The sequence below is a fragment of the Pelodiscus sinensis genome, chromosome 31, assembly GCF_049634645.1.
Source record: "Pelodiscus sinensis isolate JC-2024 chromosome 31, ASM4963464v1, whole genome shotgun sequence".
NCBI classification, from domain to species: Eukaryota; Metazoa; Chordata; order Testudines; family Trionychidae; genus Pelodiscus; species Pelodiscus sinensis.
The window spans coordinates 8,879,307-8,900,794 of record NC_134741.1 but is presented as its reverse complement, the minus strand read 5'-3'; the positions used below and the strand labels follow the sequence as shown (position 1 = coordinate 8,900,794).

Genomic DNA, 21,488 nt, shown 5'->3' with positions numbered 1-21,488 from the left:
AGGTGATTTGAAGCAAATTGTAACAACTCAGATGAGGTGGCCGAGTGGTTAAGGCGATGGACTGCTAATCCATTGTGCTCTGCATGCATGGGTTCAAATCCCATCCTCATTGGGTGTTTGCAGCCCTTCCTCTCCCAGAGGTTCAGTGCCAGCCTCTCCTGCAACCCTGCCTGCCCCACAGGGGAAATCTCCACAGAAACACTTCCAGCTGGGACCCTCAATCCCTTCTGCCCTCAAGGGGAAACCTCACAAAGGAGATTCCAGGCAGCCAGGCCATGGGGGTCTCTGAGATGCCCCAGCCCTGCAGCCTGTCCCACCTGGCTGTTGCCATGGTCCCTCTGTGAGGTCACTGCCTCCCAGCCAATGAGCTGAGGTTCTGCAAAAGTTCCTTGTGATGTCACTGCTGCCTTGCAGGCTCATGGCCAGCCCCTTGGCATGTGTGAGCTGCTCCCCCTGCCCCTGTCACTCAGGGCTGGTTCTGGGGCTCACACAGGGAACATCAGAGGCTGCTCAGGGGGCCACATTGCTAGGCCAGGGGCCCTCCTGTGGGGCTGTGAGTGTTGCTGTCCCTGCTGTACAGACAGGGCCATAGAGCCTCAGGAGGCTGCAGCGGTGGGAGACACTTCCCTGGTTTCAGGAGCTAGATGAGATTTCAAGTCCCATGACTTGGAGCCAGCTACCCATACCCATGGAAAGCTGATTTTCAGAGGGGTGTGATCAGCCCTTCCTGTGTATCTGGCTTCTTCAAAGGGCCTTAATCAGGAGCTAAAAGTTGAAGAAGGGACAGTTAGAAGGTGAATTTCTGTCTCTGGCACTGTCCCACCTGACAAAGAATTTACATTCCTCTGCTTTCTGAGACAGTTGGCAAGGATGCTCCACAGTGGCTGTCTCACTCTCTCCCTCTCTGCAGGAGCTGTTCAGACCCCTCACTAGCCAATGCTGGTGTTAGGTGCAGCTCTGAGTGCTAAAATCCCAGGTGTGCAAAGTCAGAATGAAGGGGATGCATTTTGCTCTAGAAGTGACAGCCGGAGGGAGGTGGCTGGAGCAGAGCAGGGTCTGTCTGGAGACAAAGAGGAGCCTGAGGATGAGAAGGCCCATGAGAGGCAGAGACTCCAGAGCAGGGGGGCTAGTTATTTGGTCTGGCAAACCGGCATGGCCCAGTCTGGCTGCTTTGATGTTCTATTTGGCTGTTCTTGTCCCCTCTGGGCAAGGGAGAATGGACCCTCCCCGCATCCTGAAGTGGACATTAAATGGCCTGTGAAAGGCTAGTGTAGGTGAGCAAGGAGACATGCTTTATGTGTCTCTGATGGCCTAGTGGTTAGGCTCCAGCATTTTCACTGCTGTGGCCTGGGTTCAATTCCCAGTCAGGGAAGCCCCTAGTAACTTTTACCAAACAACTCCATAGTCAACTTTCATGGCCTTAGTCAACTTTCTTGCCACATGTTACAGCAGCTGTGACCCAAGAGGTTAACTCAGGGCCCCTTTCCCACCTCTCCCTTACTGCTAAAAAAAGGGTCTAATGGTGCCAGCAGCCTTTCAGAACATCCCCCAGCCCTTCCCTCCCCCTTGGCTGGTGTGGAGGCAGGAAAAGGGAATAAGGGAATTTGTGTACAGCCATCTTGGTCTTGTTAACAAGAGAGCAAAAGTCAAGCTAAGTCTGTGGCCTGACAACGCGAGATCTGTAATTAGACGCTGCCTCGCCTCTCGCCTCCATACGGAGATAAGGATAAAATGCTGACTCTGGCAGGGACCTTAGGATAAGGAGCATCTGGGTGGAACTAAATAATTGTTAGCCATTGGTGTTTGGAATGGGAAGGAAACTAATTGTTATTGTTATTTAATAGACAGTATATAAACTGCTTCATAATTGCTTGTATTCGAAGATCTGCCTCGGTAAGGGGGGGGACTCCCCCCTGTCCGAACCAGTTTTTCCCTTGCTGCAGCTCGTAATAAAACTGCCTCTAGCTACTTGTTGCTTACAAACTCAAAGTAAAAACAATGTTTTCTTCCACACTGGGCACCGTCTGGACTGAGGCCTCCCCAGTGCCAAGCTAAGGGCTCTGGAGAGGACAGGGCAGCTCCAGGGGCAGAGTCCTTTTTTCTGCAGTAGTGCAAACCCAGCCCCTTGGTTCCAAGTAACTTTACTCCTCATTTTTTGCCCTTTGTGTCCCCCCCCCGGTAACATAATCTGGACTTTTCCCTTGAAAGAACAAACTCTCTGGTTTTTATGTGGGGAATGTAGAACTGGGGAGGGGCTGGGGAAAGACCCTGGGAGGGGGAGGAGGCTGGGAGGAAGGGCTAAGGCTGGCACCTTCCTCTGATGGTCCCACTGCCTCATGTCAGGGGCCTCAGCAGCACTGGGGGGTGGTTCCAGGGGGAGAAGCTGGTTCAGGGAACTTGAGCTGCTGGGCCACTGAAGCAGGCCCCCAGCAGCAGCCTCTGTGCAGGGCACACACGCTCCAGGCCTCCCAGTCATATTGAGTCTCCCCGTGTGGCTTGGGCTCCAGAGCCTGCCCCCCAGCTGGTGCCTTGAGGTAGCCACTGCAGCAGCAGGAATTTGGGCATCAGGTCCCCTGCTTTTGTGGACAGGAAGCCAGGCCTTGGCCCTTTTAGCCACTGGGGCTGTGCAGGGTGGAGCCTCCCCCTACCAGATCTCTGCCCTGCTTCCTGCAAAGCTCTCAGCCTTTTGTTTGTTTCTGCTTCCCTGTCCATAGCAGGCAGCTAAAGGAAGGGAAGTGGCCAAACCGAACACCCCTGTGGCCAGCATGGGGCTTGAACCCATGACCTTGGCATTATTAGCACAACGCTCTAACCAACTGAGCTAGCCGGCCTACAAAAGCACAGTTCACCAGTGGCCCTTTCAAGAAAGGCGCCTCAGGCAGCAGCAGGGACATCTCTGCAGCTGCCAATGGCTCTTCTTTGACAGGGCCACTGGCGACTCACTGTGACGTGCGCTGGCTAGTCCAGCTGGTTTGAGGTTTGATCAAGGTGGCTGGTGGCCGGCGGACCCAGGGCAAAGAGAAGCCGGAATCTCTTGCTGCCAGCACCTTGCCTCCCAGCTTCTTCCCTGCCAGCAGCAGCCGCAGCCCCTTTCGGCCACTGGGTCAGCCTGGAAAGGGAGGCAGGAAAGGGGGGCAGGAAAGGGGCCTCAGTTTGCAGGTTTCCGAGTCCTGAGCACTGCCCATGACACCAACCACCCCTCAATCAACTGGGCCAAACTGGTGCCCAGTTCATGCCCACTGGGACCTGCTTTACTTGGTTTCTTTCCACCCAGAGCCCCCTTCTTCTCCTGGGCTGTGAGGAACATCCCTGGGATACTCTCATATCCCAGCACAGGGCCATCTCTCCAGTGACAGGAGACAGGGCTGGGCTTCTGACCTGCTCCACTGACACCTCCCGTCAGTCAGCTCCATCACTCAGGGCATGCCAGGGAGCTGAGCGATTGTGCCATTGAGTGGCATTCTCAGCCAGCCAATCAGCTTTGTGAGGAGGTTCATGGAGGCGGGGCAAAGAGATCTCTTGTTAGGCCAGCAAGGAAGCAGCCAAGGCCCCACCCCCAGGGAGCCGGCTGGAGACCATGTGGAGGGAGCCGCTGCCTCTCCCCTGTGTAGCCGGCACTTTCCCAGTGGGGCAACTCTGCTCCCTGGGGCCTGTCTCCACCGCTTCTGTCACCGCCAGGCAATGGGAGTGCGAGTGGACTCCCCAAGGGGCCCACAGTGAGAGTCAGGGGGCTGGCGGCTCAGGGAGGGGCGGTCCCAGGAGGCAGAGGGCACCTGTGACTCTCGGCTGGCAGCTGACACTCTGCTCCTTGCTTCCCTCCAGCTGCTTCACCTCCCAGGGCTTCTTTCTCCTTCCCTGTCCATAGCAGGCAGCTACACAAAGGCAAGTCACCAAACCAGACACCCCTGTGCCCAGCATGGGGCTTGCACCCACGACCTGGGCGTTATTAGCATCAAGCTCTAAACAGCTGAGCCAGCAGCCCACGAGGGGCCCTTTGGGAAAGACCCCACAGGCAGCTGCAGGGACGTCTCTGCCGCTGCCACGAGCTCGTCTCTGATGGGGCCACGGGCAACTCACTGAGATGTGGGCTGGCTAGTGCAGAAGTCAGAGGAGCAGGAGCCTGGGTGGGTTCGGGGGGCCTTGAGCAGGAGCAGGTTTTGGGGGAGGGGCTGCTGGGCCACTGACGCAGGTGACCAGTGGTTGGCAGCAGCGCTGTGGGCTGGGCACATGGTCCCAGTCTCCTGGACATATGGAGCCTCGCCCCTGCAGGGAGCCTCGGGCCAGCCACTGCAGCAGTAGGAATTTGGGCATCAGGTCACCCCATTGGGGACAATGTCACCCCATTGGGGACAATGGAGAGAAGAGAAGAGTTTTGCCTGCTCTTGGAGAAAGCAGGCCAGGCCAAGACCCTTTTAGCCACTGGGGCTGTGCAGGCTGGAGCCTCCCCCTACCAGCTCTCTGGCCTGAGTCCTGCAAAGCTCTCAGCCTTTTGCCTGTTTCTGCTTCTCTGTCCATAGCAGGCAGCTAAAGTGTGTGGTTGGCAGGGACAGAAGTAGTCACCACAGCAAAGAACTGTGTGGCCAACATGGGGCTTGAACCCATGACCTTGGTGTTATTAGCACCACGCTCTAACCAACTGAGCTAGCTGGCCTTCAGTAGTTGGGCTCACAAATGGCCCTTTCAGAAAGGCACCTCCGACAGCTGATGGGATGTCTCTGAAGCTGCCAAGGGCTCTTCTCTGACAGTGTCACTAGCGACTCACTGTGATGTGGGCTCACTACCCCAGCTGGTTTGAGGTTTGGTCACGGTGGCTGGCGGCCGGCATGGCGCACTGAGACCCAGGGCAAAGAGGTCGTCAGAATCTCTTGCTGCCAGCACCTTGCCTCCCAGCTTCTTCCCTGCCAGCAGCAGCCGCAGCCCCATTCAGCCAGTGGGTCAGCCTGTGAAGAGAGGCAGGAATGGGGCCAAGTAGTGAGTCAGGCTGAGGGGGGCAGGCAAAGCTCGTCTTGCCTTGCAGGGCCACTGGCAACAGCTTCTCTCTTGTGCGCTGCTGCTGAGGAAAAAAACACCCTGAGAGGGACCAGAAAGACCAATTTAAAAGATTGTTTAGAGGGGGGCACCTGCTAGCGCCAGGGGGGCAAGAGTCAGAGCCTGGCAGCTCCTGGGGACCACATAAGAGACCACAAGGGTAAGCAGCAAGCTCCAGGCAGGTTAAGTTTTAGGGCCCAGCCCATCTCAGCCAGGCAGATCATAGCATCAGACTGAGCTCCAGGGACCATCGGACACAATACTCTCTCTCTGGGGATCCTGTAGATAAGGAGCCCAAAGCTCATAAAGCAGGAGGGTTTTGCAGCAACCAGCTCAACCCCAGCAAGTCCCACTGAGATTTGAACTCAGCTCACAGGATTCAGAGTCTGAGTGCTGCCCCTTACAACATGGGACCTACATGAGCCAGCAGTGACTCAATTAGGCTGAACTGGAGCCTCAGCTCATGGCCACTGGGACCAGCTTTGATTGTTTCCTTCCACCCAGAGCCCCCTTCTTCTCCTGGGCTGCAAGGAGCATCCCTGAGATGCCCTGAGATAGGCACAGGACTCTGCCTCCTCTCAGCCAGCTCCACCCCACCCCACCCCACCCCACCCAACCGGCTTTGGAAGAACAAAGCGGGGGAGGGGGCTAGCTAGACTGCTCCCTTCTTACACACTTCAAAATGTCCATCCCTAAATAGGCCAAGGCTGTGTGGCCTAAAAGATAAGAGCCCCCAAATTCCCCCTGTGCTCGGGGAGCCAGGTTTGCTGTGTGAATTCTGTGGGGCAGGTGACATCAGGCCTGGGCACTGGGATTGTTTACCACTTCCCCTGGCCTTAGGAATGCTGTATTTTTTTACAGCTGTGATGGCTGAGTGGTTAAGGTGTTATACTACAAATGCCATAGGGTTTTCTGCTGCAGGTTCAAATCCTGCTGACAGCAAGGACTGTGTTTTGATTACTCCCCTGGCTAGTGTAACCCTTCTGCCAGGTAGTGCCGGCAGTAGCCAGGGCTGGGTTCAATATCCAGGGGTTCCTTTTTGTCCATCTCACACAAAACTGGCTTGAGCTCCCACCGAGTAGCCAGGGAAATCCACACACCCTCCCAGGCACCTCAGGGAGTTGATGCTTCCCCACTTGCCATCACAGAGTCTGAATGTAGAAAAGAAACTTTTAATGAAAGAGAGCGAGAAATAACGTGGCATTAGCCTGGGAAAACACCACAAGCAGGGTTCAGAACCAACCCCCAAGTAAGTCCCTGCTCAAGTGGATTGAGCAATGTCCTTTGCCAGCAATGTAAGTCCAGCAATGTATGTGTCCCACTCACATGCCCAAACTTTCGCCATGCCCCACTCACAGTTGCTGCCCTTGCTCAGGGCAGATAAAAGCTTAGAAGTGATTTTCAGAGCTCACCTCCCATTCTTGGTGGGGGGCGGGACATAGGATGCCTCTCACTCACTCTACTGGCCACTCACCGCTGCTCCTACTGGCCACTTGCTGGCCACTCCCACTAACCACCCTGCTGGCCACCTGCCACTGTTCCTATAGGCCATCCACCAGCTATCTGCTGTTACCCCTACTGGCCGCCCTGTTGGCTGCTTGCTCCTGCCAGCTGCTGCTTCTATGATGGGGATAGGTCTGGCTCTGCCCCAAACCCAGTGATTTCAGTTCTTTGTCAGTTTCCTTGGTGATTTCAGCTCTTGGCCCCCCACCTAGGCTGCGCGAAAGATTCCAGCCCCCACTGGAATAATATTTCGAAATAACAAAGAGATTCCTTAAGGAGTCTGTTCTAGGTCTATCCTTAGAATGGGCAGTGGGGGAGGGAGAGACAAGATGAACCAGTCTCATAGCTCATGGTTGGAGGACATGTGGCCTGATGGTTCACGCTCCTTCCCCCCACACCCAGAGTCCACTCCACTTGAGTCTGGAAGGGGAAGGCTCGTCCATCCCAGACTTTTTTCAATGACAGTGTCTCTCCTGCAAGCACTGGTGTCATATTTTACAATTCCTACAGTTAGAGATAAAATGGTTTGTGACCCCACAACAGCCAAATTAGTTACAATACTCCACATTCCATTCTCACAACCGATCCTCCATCAGGCCCATAGCACTGGCTGAACTGGATTTACATAGCCACAGCCTGGATTCCTTTGCCAGCCCAGCATGAGCTGTATTTACAAATCAATAGTTGAGTATCTTGCAGGGCTACACAACTGAAGGAGTGTCCCCACACCTAGGACTGCTCTCCCCTTTCAGCTGGCTGTACTGGAAGCAGTGGTTGAGACCCTGTTTACTTCTGCAGTGCAGACATACCCTGAGTGAGGCGGTGATACAGGAGGAGCAGCTCAAACATGCCAAAGGGTTGGCCAGGAGCAGGACATGAGCCCTGCAAGGCAGCAGTGACATCACAAGGGCCTTGTGCAGCACCTCAGCTCATTGGTTGAGAGGCAGTGACCTCATAGATGGTCCATGACAACAGCCAGGTGGGACAGGGTCAATCTCTGAGACTACACACTACAGGGTGTTTGAGCTGCTCCCCACAAAAAGCGGTGAGAGGGAGCCCTTGGCTGTGGGACCCACTTGTTCCTGTTGTTCAGGGCTAAATAAGATCTCCCCCAGGAGGCTGCCTGTTCCCTTCCCACCTTGCATTGGCTGGGAATCAAATCAAGCAAGGGGCAGCAAACGCCAGGCACCGTCATGGTCTGGGCCACAGATAAAGACCCTCTTGAAGCTGTGGTCGGAGGAGGAGTCCCTGCAGTCCATGTGGAGGAATGCAGACATTTATGGCCGAATGGCCAATGGTCTTGCAAAGAAAGGCCACCTCCTTCCTTTCCTAGACTGCATCCTAGACCAAGTCAGAACCAAGGTCAAGGAATTGCCGCAGGGGTATGTCAGGGAAGCACCCTTTACTGTGCATACTCTCAGGATGAAAAGTGGTGAGTGGCAGCCTATAGCTGCAGGACCCATTTGTACCTGTTTTTTCAGGGTTAAAGTAAGAAGTCAGTAAGGAACTTGGATGCTCCCTCTCCAGCATACATTGGCTGGGAATTGAACCCAGGTCAACTGCTTGGAAAGCAGCTATGCTCACCACTATGCCACCAATTCCATGGCTACTGTTCACTGGCAAAATTAATGAGGGAAATCCATATCTTCCATGATGCGAGCTGGAGACCAGAGGGTGCCTATTGGTTTGGGTAAAGCATAACTTCTTGACCAATTGGCTAAAATCAGGAGTGGTGATGCTGGGGTGGTGGCTGCCCTGCACTCTCCGTGGTGTGAGGAGCCGGGCAGGAGAGGAGTCCCAGAGGTTGTTGGGTGGAAGAGTAGAGTTTCTCGGCCTTTGGGCTAAGCTCTAGAGCAGCAAAGGGAGAGGTGGGGAAGTGGCTTCTGGATACTCTGTGTGGCTCGGGGATCCGGACCAAGAGCTGTTATCGTGCTTGTTGCTGTAAATGTTGTTTCTTGGTCGTTGGGCTAAGATCGAGCACTTCTGCTCAAGGTCAACGAATTGTGGCAGAGGTATGTGAGGGTCTGTGAGGGCAGCTCCCGTGCTGGGTAAGCACCGCAGCACTGTGCTTACTATGAGGAATTGGACCGAATCCTGGGGTGTGAGGAGCCCCTGTCTTCAGGGATAGTTGTGGAGTCTGGGATGGAGACACCTGGGCAGCAGCAGCTGCAGCTCCAGTATGACAACGCTGATGACCTGCAGCTCCAGGATGAGAAGGAAGATTCCAGAAGCTTTGTGACCTTCACCCTGGAGCCGGTCCCCAGATGCAGGGGGACTCCCAAACGTCTTCAGGCAGCGAGGAGGGAACATTAGGTGAGTGCCGGGAGGTTGCAATACCCCAAAATATGTCTACACTTGCACCGTCTTTCAGGAGAGGGATGCAAATGGAGACATTCGAAATTGTAAATGAAACCGGGATTTAAATATCCCACGCTACATTTGCATAATCGCATCCGGGCGCTATTTCGAAATACTTTCTTTTGAAATAAAAAACACTGTTTAGATGCAGTTATTTGGGGAGAAAACCCTTCTTCCGAAATAACCCTTCAACACTCCCCTCTGGTCTGGACCTAACAGCAACAGCAGTGTCAGCGTTTGCTAGTCGGGGCTCTGGACAGTGGGTGGGGCAGGGAGCTGGGGGCAGAGCTGGGCAACCTTGGCCCATTCAGAGAACCTCTCCCTGTCTCCATGGCCTAGTTTGATGCTTCACCCCATGACTCAGGAAGGAGCCCCCAAGCTCCCACTGTGCTCTGGGAGCCAGGTTTGCTCTTATTCATCCATGTGTATGACCCATACTGCCTGGGCAGGAAAGGGGCTGCCTGGGAATTGTTGCTTGGCTGCTGGGAGTGTCTCTCAGTCAGAGCCTCCCTCTGGCACCCCAGCCCCTCCCTTCCCTCCACGCACTGGCCCTCCCCATGATGGAGAAGGGCAGAGACCAGGCAGATTTCATGAATACGGAGAAGGCTGGTTTCCCTGACTGGAAACAGAACCCAAACCACAGCAATGAGAGAGCTGAATTCTAGCCACTAGACCACCAAGGACACATGAAATGTATCTCTTTGCTCACCCACACTAGCCTTTCACAGGCAATTTTCTGTCCACTTCAGGATGAGGGGGAGGGTCCATTCTCCCTTGCCCAGAGGGGACAAGAACAGCCAAACAGAACATCAAAGCAGCCAGACTGGGCCATGCCAGTTGTCCAACTAGCCCAGGATCCTGTCTCACGACAGCAGCCAATTTCATTCTCCCAAGGGAATCCTCAGCACAGACAATTATTAAGTGATCCCTCCCGTCACCCATTCCCAGCTTCTGGTATACACAATCTAGGGACACCTGCCCTGTCCATCCTGGTTAAATGCCATTCATTGTGGCCCCGGGGCTTCCAAAGTTGAGCAGCTCTGCATTAAGGGTTCTTATTAATGTCAAGAACCTCAAGCAATGTAAAGCCAGAGTGTGATGGAACGGGAAACGAAAATATTCCCACTAGAAGGAATTTTTTCCAAGGGGGAATTTGGAGTTGAACCACAGACCACTTGATCAGGAGAGGCTTTGACTGGCCCTAACAAGGAATTTGCTCTGAAAGCAGCAGAGCTGGGACAGGACAGAGAGTCCTGGGAGATGAAGCAGCTGGAGGGAGCCAGGAGAGCAGAGGCCAGACTGAGAGCTGAGAGTCAGAGGTGCCCATTGCACTTTCACACCACAGGTCCTATAGTGTAAGGGGCAGCGCTCAGGACTCTGAATCCTGCAATCTGAGTTCAAATCTCAGTGGGACCTACTGGGGCACAGCTGGTTGTTACAAGGTTCAGGTGCTTCAGCTTCCATGCACTGAGGTTCAACAAAGAGAGTTTTGTTCCTCTCGCTGGGTGTCTGAGGCCGCTGGAGCTCCATCTCCAGACGGAGCAGGCGGGAGGGAGGGGTCTGATGCCATCACAGCTGCAGGGCAGGTCACCCACCTGACCCCTGAGCTCAGCCCATGTGTGCAGCAGCCAGTGTGAGTGGAACGGAGAGGCGGCATTCATATACTTTGGGAAGGGTCCTGAGTCCTGGCTCCCAGCCACGCACCTTGGCAGAAAGACCAATGGCCCCTGCACAAAGTGCATTGTGGGAATTAGAGTTGGGGCAGCAGGAAAGAGGCCGGCCCCCCAGTACCAGAAAGTCAGTGGAAGAAGATGGGAGTGAATCCTCCTACCTCTCACTTGCAAAGGCAGCACTTTTCCAGTGGAGCTAATTCTGCCCCACCTGCAACCTGCCTCCAGTGCTCCTGCCACTGATTGGCCCATGAGGGTTGGTGTCCAGCAGCTTTCTGCCCCGGCATGGCTGGATTTCAGGGAGAGCAAGTAGGAAGTGGAGGGGGGCTACTGGAGGCACTTAGCCCCCTCCCTGGCTGGCTTTTTCAGTAGAAAGAAAATTGGGGCTTGCCTCCAGCACTGGAGAAGGTGGGCATCGATCCCACTGCCTCTCACATGCAAAGTGAGCACTGTACCACTTGAGCTAATTCCCCTGCTGTGCTAGAGCTGTCCTTATTGGTGTCTCTTCCCTTCTCCACAGGGACGTCTGTCTTCTAGGTCAGTTAGTCGTGGGAAAGGAGAAGGCTCCAAAAAGGCCTCAAAGGCAACTCTCAAGAAGGAGACTCCCTGCAGCAAAGCCATGGGGCGGGGGGGGGGGGGAGGGGGCTCTGAGATGGCCCCTTCCCTGCAGCCTGTCCCACCTGGCCACTGTCATGGACTCTCTGTGAGGTCATCACCTCCCAACCTCCTTTAGCCAATAAGCTGAGGGGCTGCAAAAGGCCCTTGTGATGTCACTGCCACACCCACCCCTGCCCTCCAGGGCTAATGTCCTGCCCCAGGCAGCCCCTTTGCATGGCTGAGCTGCTCCCAGGGGTGAAAGTGACACATTTCTTACAGGGCCTATTCTATTGGGCACCACCCCTTGGGCGGGGGGAGGCTCAAAGCAGGAAGTAGGGGAGTGTGTGAGAGTGGTGCGGGGCTCAGGACAGGAGTGAGGATGTGGGAGGGTAGAGAAGTCAGGGCACAGGATTAGGGATGTGGGAGAGGCTTGGGGCTGGGACTGTGTGTGTGTGTTGAGAGGATCCCTCTGCTCTGTGCTCCCTGGGGTCCTTTAACACACAAAGGCTTTCCCTGCAGTGCGCTAGGGAGAGAAACCCCTGAGCCAGTGACACGGACTGATCTGGGTGCAGAGGAACGAGGGGGGTTTCAGTGAAGCTGCATGTGAATTGATCCATCTAGGAACCTCTGCCAGCCATACGCACAGCGGGAGGGGACTTTATCCAAGGAAGCAGCAACTCTGAGGGGGTATGTCTACACTACCCTCCTAGTTCGAACTAGGAGGGTAATGTAGGCATACCGCACTTGCAAATGAAGCCCGGGATTTGAATTTCCCGGGCTTCATTTGCATAAGCCGGGCGCCGTCATTTTTAAATCCCGGCTCGTTCAAACCCCGTGCTGCGCGGCTACACGTGACATGGACTAGGTAGTTCAGACTAGGCTTCCTAGTCCGAACTACCGTTACTCCTCGTGGAATGAGGAGTAACGGTAGTTCGGACTAGGAAGCCTAGTCTGAACTACCTAGTCCGTGCTGCGTGTAGCCGCGCAGCACGGGGTTTGAACGATCCAGGATTTAAAAATGACGGCGCCCGGCTTATGCAAATGAAGCCCGGGAAATTCAAATCCCGGGCTTCATTTGCAAGTGCGGTATGCCTACATTACCCTCCTAGTTCGAACTAGCGGGGTAGTGTAGACATACCCAGGGAGAGTTGGAAGCGAAGGGGGTTAATCAGATGGACCTGAGTTTCCAGTGCTGGGCTGTGGCAAAGATGGATGAGGGGATGTCACAGGGCACTAGCATGGCTGGGGAGCAGAGGGCCCTGCTACACCAAGAGACATGCCAAAGCCTGGGGTTGAGCCAGGGACCTTTAAATATTTCATCTTAGGCTCCCCACACTGAGCTGCCCATAAACCCCTCTAGCTGGTTATTAACTGTCCGGGATGTCTGGCAGCCGTGTCACAAACATGATGCCGTCGTGCCCGGCCCAGGAAGGCGAGACTGGTGTTTCCTGCCACCTGCAGTTTGACTGGCTCCTTCCCCCCATTCCTGCCTTAGCTCCCGGGCTGACCTGGCAGCTGAAGTGGTCGGGGGCCCAGCAGCCTGGGCAGGGAGTCGGGTGGCCAGACCCTGGTGGCAAGAGTCTTGGTGCTACTTGTTTCCCTGCCCCCTCTGGTGCCCTCACTCCTCACCCGCAGCCCCTGCTGCCTGCCTGGGTCCCTGTGCTGTGTCAGACGCTCAATGAACCCTCCTGTTTCACGCAGGCTGGGAGTGGCTCTGGGCTAGGGCACAGGGCTGTGTCATTCCCTGTGGGAGCGGGAGGCCCCCGGAGCCCAGAGCGAGTGGACTCCCCAAGGGGCGCACGGTGAGAGACAGGGGGCTGGGGGCTCAGGGAGGGGCGGTCCCAGGAGGCAGAGGGCACCTGTGACTCTCGGCTGGCAGCTGACACTCTGCTCCTTGCTTCCCTCCCGCTGCTTCACCTCCCAGGGCTTCTTTCTCCTTCCCTGTCCATAGCAGGCAGCTGCACAAAGGTAAGTCACCAAACCAGACACCCCTGTGGCCATGGGGGGAGGCTGGGAGCCAGGTCCAAGCAGGAAAGAGGTGGGTGGGCCCTCCTGGCACCAGGGTCTCACCCCCCACCTTCTTCCCGCCATTGGCATCCACAGCCCGTCAGCCACTGGGTCAGCCCAGGAAGGGAGGCAGGAAATGGGGCCAAGTAGCGAGTTGCCTGTGAGGGGCAGGCAAAGCTCATCTTGCCTTGCAGGGCCACCAGCAACAGCATCTCCCTTCTGCATGGCTGGGGAGTAAAGCATCCCTGAGGGAGAAGTGGTGATGTCAGAGCAGCCCTCATACCAGCTGAAGTAGTTGAATGGGGGGTGTATTAGTGTGAAGTGCTAAGGGCCCCCTGGTTCAATCCCAGTCCTTGGTGGAAATCTTCGCTGCTGTGGCTGAGCCCTTGTGTGGGTGTGTCTACACTGGGGTCTTATTTCTAGCAAAGTAGACACTCCAGAGTTGCACATGAAGCAGGGATTTAAATAGTACACACTTCATTTGCATACTCTCACCCATGCAGTGTTTTGAAAGTGAAAGGGCGTCAGGGGCTGCTGCATTAATTCAAACCAAGCCCCTTGGTTCGAACTAACGTTACTGGTCATTTTTTGCCCTCTGTGCCTCCCCCCCCAGCACACACCAATCCCCCCCCCCACACAACATACCCTCTTCCCACTTTCCTCTCCCCCTCCCACTGCTGGTAACACAAACAAGACTTTCCCTATTGAAAGAACAAACTCTCTGGTTGGGGAATGTAGAACTGGGGAGGGGCTGGGGAAAGGACCTGGGAGGGGGGTGGAGGCTGGGAGGAAGGGCTAAGGCTGGCACCTTCCTCTGATGGTCCCACTGCCTCATGTCAGGGGCCTCAGCAGCGCTGGGGGGTGGCTCCAGGGGGAGAAGCTGGTTCAGGGGAACTTGAGCTGCTGGGCCACTGAAGCAGGCCCCCAGCAGCAGCCTCTGTGCAGGGCTCACACGCTCCAGGCCTCCCGGTCATATTGAGTCTCCCCATGTGGCTTGGGCTCCAGAGCCTGCCCCCCAGCTGGTGCCTTGAGGTAGCCACTGCAGCAGCAGGAATTTGGGCATCAAGTCCCCTGCTTTTGGGGACAGGAAGGTGCCTGGCGGCCGGCAGACCCAGGGCAAAGAGGCAGCCGGAATCTCTTGCTGCCAGCACCTTGCCTCCCAGCTTCTTCCCTGCCAGGAGCAGCAGAGTCCTGAGCGCTGCCCTTGACACCATGGGACCAACCTCCCCTCACTCAACTGGGCCAAGCTGGTGCCCAGCTCATGCCCACTGGGACCTGTTTTACTTAGTTTCCTTCCACCCAGAGCCCCCTTCTTTCTCCTTGGCTGCGATGAGCATCACTGGGATCCTTTCTCATATCCCAGCACAGGGCCATCTCTCCAGTGACAGGAGACGGGGCTGGTTTCAAGATTTCTTTTAGCGCAGCAGCAAGCAAGGGGAGATGGAGGAAAATCAACCCCGTTGGCAAGCTTTGTGTGACAGGAGGGGTGTGAGCTGGGGAGCCTGCCACCCCTTCAGAAGGGGCATTTGGGTGCACCCAGGGGCAGCAAGAATTAAGGCCCTCAGGCCAGTGCATTTGGGACAATGTGTGAGCTGTCCAATAAACATTTTCTGCTCCCATTGGGGAAGGCAGCTGGGCAGGACTGTCTGGCAGCCCACAACCCTTTCAGCCCCAGGTGCAGGAGCTAACAGAGAGGGGAGGAAAGTCCATGGCCAGAGCCTCCTCCCAGCAGCCTGGCCCTGCGCAGAGTCTGTGCATGATGGAGCCTCTCCCAGCAGGGCTCTGGCCTGTTCTCTGCAAAGTGCTCAGCTGTTTCATTTTTTTGCAGGCCCATTGTATGTGTCCCTGGTGGCTTCATTTACAGTTTTCAATCTTTACATTTTCATCCCTTTTTGGAAAAGAGGGTGCAAGTGTAAACATACCCTACAAAGTGAGAGTTGGCCTCCGTCAGTTGAGCCTGGCTGTGTCCCTACTGCAGGAACCCAAAGGGAGCAAAGAGCAGAAGTACTGGAAACTGGTGGGGTACCCTCTGAATTTGATTTAGTGAGTCTTAGTGGGACTTGCTAAATCAAACTCCGGAAGATTGTAAGATAGTGGCCATTCCTCCCCCACTGGGTGTGATTCTTGTTCTTCTGCACAGCACAGCCCAGGTAGACCAAGGACTTTCAGATCACACCCTTGCTGAATTGATGGGAATAGAAACCAGACACAGCAGATTTTAACTTGTTTCAGTTGAGGTGGGTTTGCCTGGTTTATGCGCATTGACACAGAAACACATTAGGGCTACGTCTACACTGGCACCCTTTTCCAGAAATGCTTAAAATGGAACAGTTTCCCGTTATAAGGATTTCCGGAAAAAGCACGTCTACATTGGCCAAGAAGGACACCAACAAGAAGAAGGAAAAGAAGAGAGAAGAGGAAGGAAAAGAGAAAGGAAGACCAAGAAGGAGGAGGGAAGACCTTGAAGCAGAACTCACCTCCAAGGCAACCTAAGAGCAGAACGGCCGAGACTCCTCTGCACAGCTGTTGCAATGGTTTGCTGTGTGAACTCTGTGGCAGGTGACATTAGGGCTGTGCACTGGGATTATTTACCAGTTTCCCTGGATCCACTTTGCCCAGAGCTGTGATGGCCGAGTGGTTAAGGCGTTGGACTAGAAATCCAATAGGGTTTCCCTGTGCAGGTTCAAATCCTGCTCACAGCGAGGTCTGTGTTTTGCCCACACCTCTTCCTCGGGCAGCAAGGGCCTCTGTGAGTTACCAGCAGTGGGGCTGTTACTGTTGGCATCAGGACTGGATTAAGGGTTGAGCTAGTGGGCATCAGGCCCTGGCTCCTGGCAGGCTGCAGCAGTTCCCTGGGGCTGCATTAACATCCACAGCACCTGACAGCAGTGCCCTTCCCCATGCAGCTGTGGGGCTCTGCATGGCCTGCCCCAAGGGATCCTGGGTTGCACGCCAGCGGTGATACAGGGCCAGGCTGTGCAGCACAAGAGCATCCTGCTACCACAAGCTCCATGCATGGAGGGGGAGGGGCTGTATATGCACTGTGCACCCAGGGTGGAGCCGCACATGCACCATGAGCCGGGGGGCAGTGCCACATGCCGGGAGCACTAGAATGGCTCAGACTGGACAATGGAAAATGGACCCGTGTCCTGAAGAGGAGAGAAAGTGGCCTGTGAAAGGCTAGTGCAGGTAAGGAAAGATCCCATGTGCAGGTGTCCCTGATGGTCTAGTGGCTAGGATTCAGCACTTTCACTGCTGAGGCCTGGGTCCAATTCAGAGTCAGAAAAACCAGCCTCACTTTTCACTTGACATCTGCCTACTCATTCATCTTACCTCATTGTTACAGCAGCTGTGACCCAAGAGGTTCACTCAGGGCCCCTTTCCCACCTCTCCCTCACTGCCAAGACAGCACCTGCCAGTTTCACAAGCCCTTCAGAAGGGCAGAGCTGGTGACTCAAACTGCCCCTCCCCTCTCCCATGTGGGCAGCCCTGCAGGAAGCTCTGTGGCACACACAGCACTAGCCCAGCGCAGTGTCAGGTCGGCACAAGATCCATTGGTTCAGTTTGGTTGTTGAAGGCGACAACACAGAACTGGCTCCAGCCCCCACTCAGTAACCTGGGGAAACGACCCACCAGGCCTGGGCCCCTCGGAGAGGCAACGATTCCCCACTGGCCAGGGCAGAGCCTCCCTCTGACACAGTCCTGGAGCCTTCTCCCCCTGGGCCTGTCTCCCCCTTCACTCAGCTCTCACTGCTCGGTGCTGCCAGGGAGGGGCCTCACTGCGAGAGCCGCCTGGGCAGGTTCCTGCCACAGAGACACGTCCCAGAACAGGACGGATGCTCAGACCGACACTGAGTGAGCGCTGGGGTGAGACAGGGAAGGACAAAAGGGTCTAACGGCGCCTGCAAGCCTTTCAGAACAGCCCCTGGCCCCACCACCACATCCCAGCTCTTCCCTCTGCCCTCGCTGGACTCTGCTGGGCACTGTCTGGACTCTGTCCTCCCCGGTGCCAGCCTAAGGGCTCTGGAGAAGACATGGCAGCTCCATGGGCAGAGTCCTGAGCCTCTGGCAGGGCAGGGCTCATTAAGCAGTTGGGGGGGGGCTGGGTTGCTGGACAGGTTAGGGCTGGCCTGGGCAATGACTTTTGATGGGGAACCACTCCCAGGGCTGCACTTTTCCATGCTATTAATGGAGGAGGAGGGGGTCTGGGATGCAGGTTGGTGCAGACAGGAGCTTGGGGCAGAGGACTGGGGTGCAGGAACAGTTGCAGGAGGTTGGGTTGTGACCTGGGGCAGAGGATTGGGGTGCAGGATCTGGGAGGGGTGAGGGTTCAGGATGGGGGCAGAGGGTTTGGTTTACATGGGGTACCAGTGGGTTGAGGGAAGGGAGGGGCTGGGGTGCCAGAGGCAGGCTCTGGCTGGGAGACTTACCTGGCTTACTCCCGGCCAGCAGCCCAGCACATTTCTCAGGCAGCTACTTCCCTGCCCCACACAGGCTCTCAACCTCCGTTAGCCAATAAGCTGAGGGGATGCGAAAGGCCCTTGTGATGTCACTGCCACACCCACCCCTGCCCTCCAGGGCTAATGTCCTGCCCCAGGCAGCCCCTTTGCATGGCTGAGCTGCTCCCAGGGGTGAAAGTGACACATTTCTTACAGGGACTGTTCTATTGGGCACCACCCCTTGGGCAGGGGAAGGCTCAAGGCAGGAAGTTGGGGGAGGGGTTGTGATAGGACAGTACCTGTAAGAAATTAAAGTGTGGAGTGGAGTGTGGGAGGCTCAAGGTAGGTACTTGGGGAGCGTGTCAGTGGGGGGTGGGGCTCAGGGCAGGGGTGAGGATGTGGGAGGATATGGGAATCATGGCACAGGAATAGGGATGTGGGGGGGCTTGGGGCTGGGACTGTGTGTGTGTGTTGAGGGGATCAATGGGTCTAGATTCCCAGCTCCCTCTGCTCTGGGCTCCCTGAGGCCCTTTAACACACAAGGGCTTTCTCTGTAGCGCGCTGAGGAGAGGAACCCCTGAGCCAGTGATGCCGCTTTGCCCAGGTTGGCAGGGACAGGAAGCAGGCCGGGTGCCCAGTAACCCCAGACAGATGTGCACATCTGCATATGAGCAGCAGCTGTTGTGGGGCTCTAGAAATCTCCCCCTAGATCTAATTCCCCACGTGCCAGGCACCAGTCAAAGCCAGGGCTCCGGGGTCTCAAGCAGAGCACTGCTGGGGGCGGATATGTGTCTATTTGAGGCAGGTTCCTCACTCCCACGTCCCAGACACGTACTGTGGCACAAAGACCAACGGTCCCTGCACAAAGTGTGTCTCAGGGATAAGCGTTAGCCCCGGGAACAAGCATCGCCCTGCAGAAGAGACACCCCTGGTATGGAGCCAAAAAGCCTAGGAGACACCCAGCTCAGGATCCCCAGGCGCACTGACACAGACTCCCTGGCACAGGAGAATCCCAAGCCTCAGTTCTGCCGGCCAGAGTTTTCTCCTCTTCTGTTTCTTGTCAGCTCCCTGCAAAACACCTCGCAATGTTAGATGAGGGTGAGTGGGGATAAACCCAGCTGGGCTGTAGAGCAGCTGTTAGATGGGGAAAGAGAGGTGCTCCTGCCGCCTCCCCGAGCAACTCACACATGTAAGAAAACTGCTATTGGAGTTAATTGCATGGTTGTTAGGATGGCCGAGTGGTCTAAGGCGCCAGATTCAAGGACCTGTCTTTCCCTTAGTTGGGTGTTCTGGTCTCCAAATGGAGGCATGGGTTCAAATCCCACTCCTGACATGTCAACTGTTTTATGTCTAGAGAGGTGACCTCATTTCTCCTGACATTGTAGGAGCCCTTGCTCCTCCCACATGCTCATGAAAGCATTTCTCTGAGGCTGCATCTACACAGCGGCGTTCCTTGGGAATAACAGCCATTATACTGCAATAACAATGGGAGTGTCTACACAGCAATTCCATTATTCCGACGTCTGTAACGCACCATCCAGACCAGTGGTCTGAGGAGCCAGGAGGTTTCCAGGCTGCAGACAGCCAAGCCCACAGGCAAAGACAAAGCAAAGTGCCAGCCACTTCCTGCTCAGCCCAGCGGGGTCTCTGTGTGGCCCCCAGACCTTTTGTTTGCCTTTCCCCAGGTGCAGGGGCCCAGATTCAGCAACACTCACAGGCCCCACAGGAGGAGGCTGGTTTGCTGCCTCACCCCACGGCCCAGCAATGAGCCCACAGATTCCCCCTGTGCTCTGGAAGCCAGGTTTGCCGTGTGAATTGTGTGGGGGCAGGTAACATCAGGCCTGGGCACTGGGATTATTTACCAGTTTCCCTGGGGGCCCTGCTGTTTTCACAGCACAAATATCTTTCCCATCACCCCTTAGTCGTCCCTTTCCCAAGCGGAGAAGAAGAAGTTCCATGAACTCCTGGGAGCTGCTGTTCGAAAGAAGAGGCATTTCCCATGGAAAAGATGGCCAAGGCCAATCCCCAACACAGAGCCCCAGAAAATACCAATGGACACTGGGCGCTTGTAAAGCTCCCTCTCGGGCAGCGCTACGGAATGGATCCGGCTGGCCATTGGGCTGACTAACCCATCAACAGACAAGTCCCCCTGAGACTTCTCAGCCCAAGTGCAGAGACTGTGCAGTCTCCCACTCCCAGCCCAGGGGCAGAAGGGCAGCGCCCTTAGGAGGCGGGTCCCGAGCAGCAAAGACCTTTGAAGGGAGCAGAGACGTAAGGTCAGAAGGAAGGGGAACAACTCACCTCTTCTCAGGTGAGATGTGGTGGGAAACTCCCAGATCAGGTGCAAGCTGAGCTCCAAGGGCTGGTTCCTGCCCTGGTGGCTCCTTGCAGGGCCTGGCTTGAGAAGTACCAAGGAGCCGTGTGTGGCCAGGAGAAAGGGTGCAGAAGGAACGTGGATGAAGGATCAGCGTGGGGGAGCAGGAAGAAGGGAGGGTGTCAAAGGAAGCTGGGGGTGCTGGGTGAGCTGGGGGGGAAGAAAGCAAGGGGAACAGGGTGGCTGGGGTCTGGGCATGAGGCAGGACATTATGTGGCTTTGTGTCCACTTGCACCAAAGGCCACAGCCACACTGCCCTGAAGGTGCACAGCAGTGGCACTTCCAGGGTGAGCCCTGGACTGTGTGGCTGCAATGACCTGGTCCCAGGTAAAGCACTGCTGAGAAGTCTCAGCCCCAGCCCTGCATCCTCCTATCTCAGCCTAACCTGCTGAGCTGTCTCCCACATGCTCCTGAAAGCCAGCACACAGGCCACCCATCCCTGCACCAGGAGGCAGGCCTTAGAACTGCCTTGTGGGCACCCAGGGGAAGTGCAATAAGAGAAGACCCTGTGTTTTTGCCTCACTTTGAACCAGGAACCTTTTGCATGTTAGGCAAGTGTGATAACCCCTACACCATAGAAACACACTGAACACTATTTTCCGCTGCACTTAAGCTTGGGCAAATATTCAGTTGCTAACCCTTTGGCCAGCAGAGATTGCTGCGGGGCAAATGAATTCTCTGTTGTCAATTTTGTGCCCTCAGGAAGGGACCAAACTGAAGGAGGCCGGGCTCCCACCTGGGGACTCCAACCTAAACCCTGAGGCCAAGGGGTTTACAAGCCAGAGAATCAAAGTTTGCTTCATTTTGCCCTCCCCCAACCCTGTAGAACCTCAAAGGCAACTCCACAGTCCCAGCGGCTGGGGGAGATGTGCATGTTACAGCCTCTGCCCACTGAGCTGTAGCCTTCTGTGCCCAGGGAGCCAGACACAGCCAGGGTGGGAAGGCAGGAGGGAAATGGGGAATGGCCGAACTTTGCGAGACAATGGTGTTGTCTGGGACCATAGAGTAGAACAGTTTAGAGGTGGGTCTGAGTAGGGCACCGTGGCTTAGCTGGTTAAAGCACTTACCTAATAAACAACAGCACCTGGGTTCAAGTCCCCGTGGTGCCTTGTTGCAGCTTTTGCTCACATTTACTTATGCCCTTCTGGGACACAGAAGAGGTCTCCTCTGGCCACCCATGGAACTGCTGGTTCAGGAAAAGTGCTTTAGCCAACTAAGCCATGGTGCCCTCTTCCACAGTCTCTTTAAAATGGCTCTTTATGTTTCCAGACAACACTTTTGACTCCCAAAGTGCAGCCGTTCCCCACTTCCCTCCAGCCATGGAGTCCAGGCGGTTTCTGGCCTCCTGGGCACAGAAAGCTACAGCTCAGTGGGCAGGTGGGTTTGGCCTCCTTGCCCATGGGATGCTGTTGCAGGAAGGGCTGCTCAGCAGGGACGGGGTTCACCTGTCAAGGAAGGGAAGAGTATTTGGGTGCAGACTGGCTAACCTAGTGAGGAGGCTTTAAACTAGGT

At 55.7% G+C, this 21,488-nt stretch overlaps 1 protein-coding gene and 6 non-coding genes across 7 annotated transcripts in view; 5 read left to right on the top strand and 2 right to left on the bottom strand.

The window, feature by feature from the left end:
* LOC142821523 (zinc finger protein RFP-like) overlaps positions 1 to 21,488 on the top strand; it is a 219,526-nt gene that overhangs the window by 76,874 nt on the left and 121,164 nt on the right. The window lies entirely within an intron of this gene.
* Positions 31 to 112, top strand: TRNAS-GCU (transfer RNA serine (anticodon GCU)). The gene has a single exon. It is a non-coding gene; the product is annotated as a tRNA-Ser (tRNA).
* On the top strand, positions 1,301 to 1,372 carry TRNAE-UUC (transfer RNA glutamic acid (anticodon UUC)). The gene has a single exon. It is a non-coding gene; the product is annotated as a tRNA-Glu (tRNA).
* TRNAI-AAU (transfer RNA isoleucine (anticodon AAU)) lies at positions 2,758 to 2,831 on the bottom strand. The gene has a single exon. It is a non-coding gene; the product is annotated as a tRNA-Ile (tRNA).
* TRNAI-AAU (transfer RNA isoleucine (anticodon AAU)) lies at positions 4,578 to 4,651 on the bottom strand. The gene has a single exon. It is a non-coding gene; the product is annotated as a tRNA-Ile (tRNA).
* Positions 15,784 to 15,865, top strand: TRNAS-AGA (transfer RNA serine (anticodon AGA)). The gene has a single exon. It is a non-coding gene; the product is annotated as a tRNA-Ser (tRNA).
* On the top strand, positions 18,827 to 18,935 carry TRNAL-CAA (transfer RNA leucine (anticodon CAA)). The gene is made up of 2 exons: positions 18,827 to 18,864; positions 18,890 to 18,935. It is a non-coding gene; the product is annotated as a tRNA-Leu (tRNA).